Below are 8,190 nucleotides of genomic sequence, written 5' to 3' on the forward strand. Positions count from 1 at the left end.
GCCTCAACCTATATATAAAGGGGAGCCCGTGAGGTAGAAAGATCAAGTAAGAAATTCTCGAGAGCTAGGTTAGCGATTCCGCACCTTTTTAATTGAGATTATTATCATCAATAACACACAAAGAAGGATGTAGGCTTTTACCTCTATGGGAGGGGCCGAACCTGGGTAAACTCTTGTCTATCGTTCCCGATCAACCCCATCCAAGCAACCACCAAGTCGCGATAACCCCAAGACTTAGTCCTCTCGCTAGGACATTTGTCGTGACAAAACCACGACATATGTGGTTTTGAACTGTTGGATAATTTATATTTTTGTAATGTAGTATATGAATTGTTGGAGTTTATTTGTGGTTTATTTTATCTTGTGTTTATGTTATCTTGTAAAAAAAGGAGTGTTAATTTTTTTAAAGGAGTCTAACAAATTAATGAGAGAAATAAAATAGAAATATAAAGGAGTAATAATATAGTTGTTAAAAATACATGTGCAAAAGTGAAGAGTGGAACTAAGAATCAAGTTTTTCGTGTCCTCCCTTGTCAAATATAGGGTCCATGCCTAATATGGAACCATTTGAACAAATTATGCCATAGTTAACCCTAAACCCTAGCTCATTCCCCTTGAAAACCATGTACCCTTGTTCGTGATAAGGGCCACTCTGTCAAAGCTTGAAGCCCGCCCCGTACGCTCTTTTGTGGAACGCACACAAGTAAGCCCAACCTAAAGCCAGACCCGACATGCTAAGAAATTGAAGGCCAGGCGAGCCGAAACACTTATGGGCTGCAAAATGAAGGCCGAGCACGGCCAAAATGGCAAGCCTAGGTTTTCCAAGCCGGGCTTGGGCCGGGTCATCGGGCCGGGTTGACCATGTTGTCCATGATCACGTTTAGGCTAGTCTAGATCTCGCCATTCATAATGGTCAAGACTCGGCGTTACAAAATATTTATGGAATATAGTTTAGCACTTTTTATTATGTGAATACTTTTAAAATTTCATGAACTATTTTTGAAAGATATGAAACCTTCTAAATATAATTAATCTTGGACATTTCATTGAACAACTTCCTGGTGTACTAAGATATTTTAAAAGAGTGTGAACACTTCTGTTTACCTGCATAAGCATTTTGTAAATGCGTAATCACTATTCAAACAATATGAACATTTTTCAAGTTGTGTGGACATTTCATTAGATGTAATTTTGTAATCTGATGGATGAAATCTATTCCATAATTGCATGAAGATTTGGTTTCCAAAATAAATGAAAAAAATTGTTGTTTTATCGGATATTTATTTAAAATTATGGTACATTTTTTAAATAACAAGTTTTTTACATAAACATGAACAATTTTCTTATGCCATGCAAACTAAATTTCTCTTTTCAAAACAATTAATGCATAAAATACAAATTAATTTGACATATTTTGGCATGTTTTAAGGTCTTCTTTGGCTTGTATGGTTTTCATACAAATTATATAGGATAGTATTTGCAAACATTTTTTTCCTTTGGGGCTCTTTTGTTTGTAGGAATGTATTCTTATTCCTATGTAGGATGTGAATCAATTCTTCACATTTTAAGGGAAGAAAAATATTAGCCAAGACTCAATGAAAAAACTCTTATCCTATGCAACAGAGGACATGTCTTCCCTTATCGGAATTGAGTTACCTGTCATCTTATTTTTTATAATTTTTCTATTCAAATGATATTTATGTCATATGAACCAAATGAGGCTTAATGAGCCACACTATCTACAGTAAATTAAATTTCATATCTCGAGTACGCACATATGCTTCCATTCCTAGCCACTAGAGACGCCTTTAGAAGACCAACCTGCCCATGTTACTACTTAGGCGCGCGCCGCAAGACATATATGGGAATTTCTTATTTAACGTATTTGCGATAAATAGTCGGGGCGTCGCACATACATCGACCTAGATGGATGGCCATTTAAAGCTGGGGCGTGCTTTGCGTCGATTCTGGTTTTGGAAATGTTCTGGAAGGTTCCATCTAGTTTTCCCGGTTTTCGGTACTTTCTAGAAGTTTCCAGATCGGTTTATTTCTGTCACCGTTTCTTTTCCCTTTCTGATTTATTTTTCCTTTTTTCCTGTTACTTCTTTCCTTTTTCCTCCCTTTTTCTTTTTCTTTCTTATTTTCCTTTCCTTTATTGTTATTTTCTATTTTCTCTTTCACCTTTTCGGTTCTTTTTCTTTCCTTTTTTATTTCTATTTCACTTATTTTTCAAAGTTCATTCTTCTTTTTCAGACATTTAGAAATAAGTAAATACTTTTTTTTTAAAATTACTCTTGTTTTTGAAATTTTGTTCGGAGTTCAAAAAATGTTCATGGTTACTAAATCTATTATTTTATTACTTTACATCTTTTAAAATTATTCAGATTTATTTTTCCAATTATAAGCTTATTTTATTTATTTAAAAATCTTACTGTTTTTCAAAATGATAAAAAATAAAAAAAATGTTTCTCAGAATGTTTTATGTTTTTACATAAATGTTCTTGCTTTTAGATTTTTTACTCGAATTTCGATAATGTTCGTGAATTTCAAATATCATTCGGAATTTCAAAATATGTAACTTAAAAAAAATATGTTCACAAATTTAAATAATGTCATGATTTTCCAAAGTTGTTCGCCTATTTGACAAAATATTGCCTTTTCCAACTTTTAACCGGGTGTAAAAATTCTACAGATGTTCAGAAAAAATGGTTATGTTTTTTCAATTCTGTTCATAATCTCATAAAATGTCTATAATTTTCATAAAACATTCGCACGTTTGAAAAAAATGTTTCATCTTTGCAAATTTTGGTCGTCTAAAAATGTTGAGAAGTTGACAATTGTTCCCCATTTTTCAAATTTTGCTCACAAATTCAAAATACGCTCGCGTTTTTTTCAAACAAACTTGCAAACTTGAGAAAAGAAGTGTTTGCATTTTCTATATTTTGTTAGGTGTTTCAAAAATTGTTCAGGTGTTTGAAAAAGGTTTCTAATTATTAGAAAAAACACAAATTTAAGAAATATTCGTGATTTTAAAATTTGTTCGTTTTCAAAAATTTATTAAAACTTATTTTTTTTTTGTTTTGGAAATTTGTTCATAATTTCAAAAATTATTTGCAGTTCAAAAAAGTTCAGTAATTTCGTAAATCCTCCTGTTTTCGAATACGTTCACAATTTCAGAAAAGTGTCCGTGTTTCAAAATATATTTAGGAATTTCAAAAATTATTCTCGTGTTAAAAATTCATTGACCATTTCATAAAAATGTACATGTCTTTTAATAATGTTTGCGGTTTCAAAATTTTGTTCGCAATTTAAACAAGTGAGTCCGTATTTCAAAGTTTCTTTAAATTTCCAGAAAAACATACAATAGAAATTTGTTTGAATTAAAAAAATGTTATGTTTGAACTTTTTTGTTCTGACGTTCAAAAGTGTTTGTATTTTCAGATTTTTGCCAAAACTTGAAATGTGTTCATGATCTCCGAATTTTTTTGGAAATTTCAAAAAAGGTCCACAGTTTTCGTAATTTGTTCGTTTTTTAGAAAAAAATGTTTGTATTTTAGAAAACATTTCGAGATTTGCAAGGTTGTTCATTTTTAATAAGCGCGGAAATTTCAAGATTTCTGGAAATGTCAATTTATTTATGATTTTATTCAAGGATGTTTAGTTTTATTACTTGTACAGTTCTTTTAGTTTGATGATGCATATCTGCCGCAGGAGCACTTCATTCGTGATGGCTTTACTTGTGCACACATCATGTCGTCCTGGCAAGTTCGAATCCCAGGTATCGCGAACGTTTTTTACAAATTTTTAACCGTCGCTCCGCTTCACACTGTAATGGACTGGCCCAAGTATACCGTTCTTGTGGGATTTGCCGACTACTTGCCGCAAGGAGCATCATATAAGCTGCCCTCCTGAAGCACGAATTCCTGAATGGGCCGGCGCACCGCACGAAGGCTTCAATCAATAAAACTGCATGATTTTTTACTTCTACTAACATTTTTGTTTTCATTTTATATTTTATTTTTTACCTCCTCATATATTAAAACATTATATAAAAAATATGAATTTCAGAAAACTACTTACATAATTTTCGAGAATATATTAACCACATATATCAAAATTGTTAAATTTGCATGGGAAAATAAATATGAATAGTCAGAAATATTATTCTTTTATCTGAAAATGTTGAATCTGTAATTTATAATGTTTTTGATGTTTAATAAATTATACAATGTGTATGTAAAAAATAATTAACAGAAGTTATACGTTTTAAAAAATTTACTCATGCAATTTGAAAATGTTAAGCATGAATATAAAAAACGTCAAAGATGCATTAAAAATGTATCAGATATATAAAAAAATGTACGGTGTTTAAAAAAATTATCCATCATAACAGATATTTGGAAAACTTTAAATATACAAAAAGTGTTAAACATTTATAAACTTTTTTAGGCATATACCAAAAATATACAATATATGTGAAACTATAGACATCGAAACACTTATTCGTAAAAACTGTTATTCATGTATTTAAAAAGCACTAATTTTTTTTTATAATAATATTCTTGGCCTATACAAAAGATGTAGAATGAAACAAAAACAAACAAATGAAAAAAGAAAAACAGCAAAGAAAAAAATCAGAAGAAACAAATACAGAGAATAGGAAACAATGATACTAAGAAAGAGACAAATAAAAAGGAAAGGAAGCCAATAATAAACAAAAAACAACAAATAAAGAAGGTATTACCTTTTCCTCCACACAATCAAATGGCAACCCCAAATAGGGGTACACACTCCACGACTCTTCCTACTTAACCGATGATTATGTACCTCGGGCACAACTTTATACTTAAAATAGCATGAGAGGCTGGAGAGCACTACCATAGATGCATGATGTTCGGCTCAACCAAATGATGACCGAATTAAGTTTTGGTCCACTTAAGGTTGTTGTCGAAGGCCCACGAGGAGGCTAGTGAAACAACATCAAGTTGATATTCTCCTACTACTTGCTATAATCTCTTTAAAGGATTCACCCACTCAAATGTATCGTAGGAGTGGCAACCTAGTAGGGCGGCATCAATTAACCTTGTAATTGACAATGACTAGCTGGTGCACAACACGAAGGCACAGATGTGCGGCGGGGCGACAATGGGATATTAAAACCAACTACAAATGCTTTATCTAAACCTTCCTTCTTTTATTTTTTATGTATCTTCAACGATTTCTTTGATAGCATAATTTTGTTCAACTTAACCATTATCAATCAATTAAGTGAAGAGTTATATGGTTGGTATCCGTGCTACATGTGATTCTTATTATATTCTCTCTTAACTGTGTACCAAAGACAACTTTTTGCGATATAATTATTACAATACTTTATGATTCATCGGCTTCAGTCGAGGGGATGGGGTTCAAACCATATCCATCCCCTCTCCGTAGACTCATATAAAAGTCTTCAACCCTTTTATTCTCGAATACTGCTTTATAGGCATCGGTTTCGAATTGTATCTGTGGTCAATAGATGGGTTGCCGGTCTCCTGGATTTACCCCTTGCGTTCTTGATTGTTCGGCTAAGGTGTAGAGGGAGAACCACGATGATTGTTACTTCTGGTTTAAACCGGCCAAGTACCTAAGTGGAGAAAGATGAAATCTCACTATCATAGAAAGAGTAAACTCGTCGGCGATGGGCCTTTGGAAGCATCGGCCAAAGTGCTAACGGTTTGACCTCGGCTGACGTCGAGCACTCACGGGGGCTAGTGAATTGTCCCCCGAATTAAAGCTCCCATGGCTAAGTGAAAGTTATAACGCCTCTATATATGATTGCCTTGTTTCTATTAACACAAACACCTCCGGGTACCAAGACGTCGAGTAAGGGTTGACTCGCTATTACAGAAACACCATGTGTAGCATCTACACACGGGCAGAAGCTGCTGATTGGCCACTTTCAAAAAAGTATAAACGGTAGCAATGGAGTCAAAATAATACAAATTAAGCACAAGGGGTTCATTCATATCAAAATTAAACTTGTATTTCTTACATAAAAAACCCTAGCATACTAAGGGGAATCTACTCAATACCATCGAAGATGGTATCCTTGCGGCACTTAGCTTCTCATATACGAGCCCCCAACTTCCCATCCGAGAAGGACTGCTCAGGCACACAATTCTTCCCTGACGGGCCGCTCGTCACCATACCCACATGTTTAGTACCGAGATAATGTGTCTTTAGAGATGCATACGCTTGGCGAGCACCCTCCAAGCAAGCCAAATGCTCCAGAGTTGAGAGCGAGGACTGGCGCCATGGAACCTTTGTACTAAACCAAAGTAACTGCTTGGTAGCGACTCAATGGGCCATAACCATGGGATCACTAGAAGGGATGTCTAGAAGGGGGCGAATAGACTACTTAAAAGTCTATGAGTATTTTCCCAATTTTAATGGTTGGCAAATTTTGGCATTTATAGAAAGTCAAATACTGTTGGGGAACGTCGCATGGGAAACAAAAAATTTCCTACGCGCACGAAGACCTATCATGGTGATGTCCATCTACGAGAGGGGATGAGTGATCCACGTACCCTTGTAGATCGTACAGCAGAAGCGTTAGAGAACGCGGTTGATGTAGTGGAACGTCCTCACGTCCCTCGATCCGCCCCGCGAACAATCCCGCGATCAGTCCCACGATCTAGTACCGAACGGACGGCACCTCCGCGTTCAGCACACGTACAGCTCGACGATGATCTCGGCCTTCTTGATCCAGCAAGAGAGACGGAGAGGTAGAAGAGTTCTCCGGCAGCGTGACGGCGCTCCGGAGGTTGGTGATGATCTCGTCTCAGCAGGGCTCCGCCCGAGCTCCGCAGAAACGCGATCTAGAGGAAAAACTATGGAGGTATGTGGTCGGGCAGCCGTGAGAAAGTCGTCTCAAATCTGCCCTAAAAGCCCCATATATATAGGAGGAGGGAGGGGGACCTTGCCTTGGGGTCCAAGGGATCCCCAAGGGGTCGGCCGAGCCAGGGGGGAGGACTCTCCCCCCAAACCGAGTCCTACTTGGTTTGGTGGGAGGGAGTCCTTCCCCCTTCCCACTTCTTCCTTTTTTTTTTCTTTCCTTTGATTTTTTCTCTCTTGGCGCATAGGGGATTGGTGGGCTGTCCCACCAGCCCACTAAGGGCTGGTGTGACCCCCCCAAATGCCTATGGGCTTCCCCGGAGTGGGTTGCCCCCCTCCGGTGAACTCCCGGAACCCATTCGTCATTCCCGGTACATTCCCGGTAACTCCGAAAACCTTCCGGTAATCAAATGAGGTCATCCTATATATCAATCTTCGTTTCCGGACCATTCCGGAAACCCTCGTGACGTCCGTGATCTCATCCGGGACTCCGAACAACATTCGGTAACCAACCATATAACTCAAATACGCATAAAACAATGTCGAACCTTAAGTGTGCAGACCCTGCGGGTTCGAGAACTATGTAGACATGACCCGAGAGACTCCTCGGTCAATATCCAATAGCGGGACCTGGATGCCCATATTGGATCCTACATATTCTATGAAGATCTTATTGTTTGAACCTCAGTGCCAAGGATTCGTATAATCCCGTATGTCATTCCCTTTGTCCTTCGGTATGTTACTTGCCCGAGATTCGATCGTCAGTATCCGCATACCTATTTCAATCTCGTTTACCGGCAAGTCTCTTTACTCGTTCCGTAATACAAGATCCCGCAACTTACACTAAGTTACATTGCTTGCAAGGCTTGTGTGTGATGCTGTATTACCGAGTGGGCCCCGAGATACCTCTCCGTCACACGGAGTGACAAATCCCAGTCTTGATCCATACTAACTCAACTAACACCTTCGGAGATACCTGTAGAGTATCTTCATAGTCACCCAGTTACGTTGCGACGTTTGATACACACAAAGCATTCCTCTGGTGTTAGTGAGTTATATGATCTCATGGTCATAGGAATAAATACTTGACACGCAGAAAACAGTAGCAACAAAATGACACGATCAACATGCTACGTCTATTAGTTTGGGTCTAGTCCATCACATGATTCTCCTAATGATGTGATCCCGTTATCAAGTGACAACACTTGCCTATGGCCAGGAAACCTTGACCATCTTTGATCAACGAGCTAGTCAACTAGAGGCTTACTAGGGACAGTGTTTTGTCTATGTATCCACACAAGTATTGTGTTTCCA

The sequence above is a fragment of the Hordeum vulgare genome, chromosome 2H, assembly GCF_904849725.1.
Source record: "Hordeum vulgare subsp. vulgare chromosome 2H, MorexV3_pseudomolecules_assembly, whole genome shotgun sequence".
Classification (NCBI taxonomy): domain Eukaryota; kingdom Viridiplantae; phylum Streptophyta; class Magnoliopsida; order Poales; family Poaceae; genus Hordeum; species Hordeum vulgare.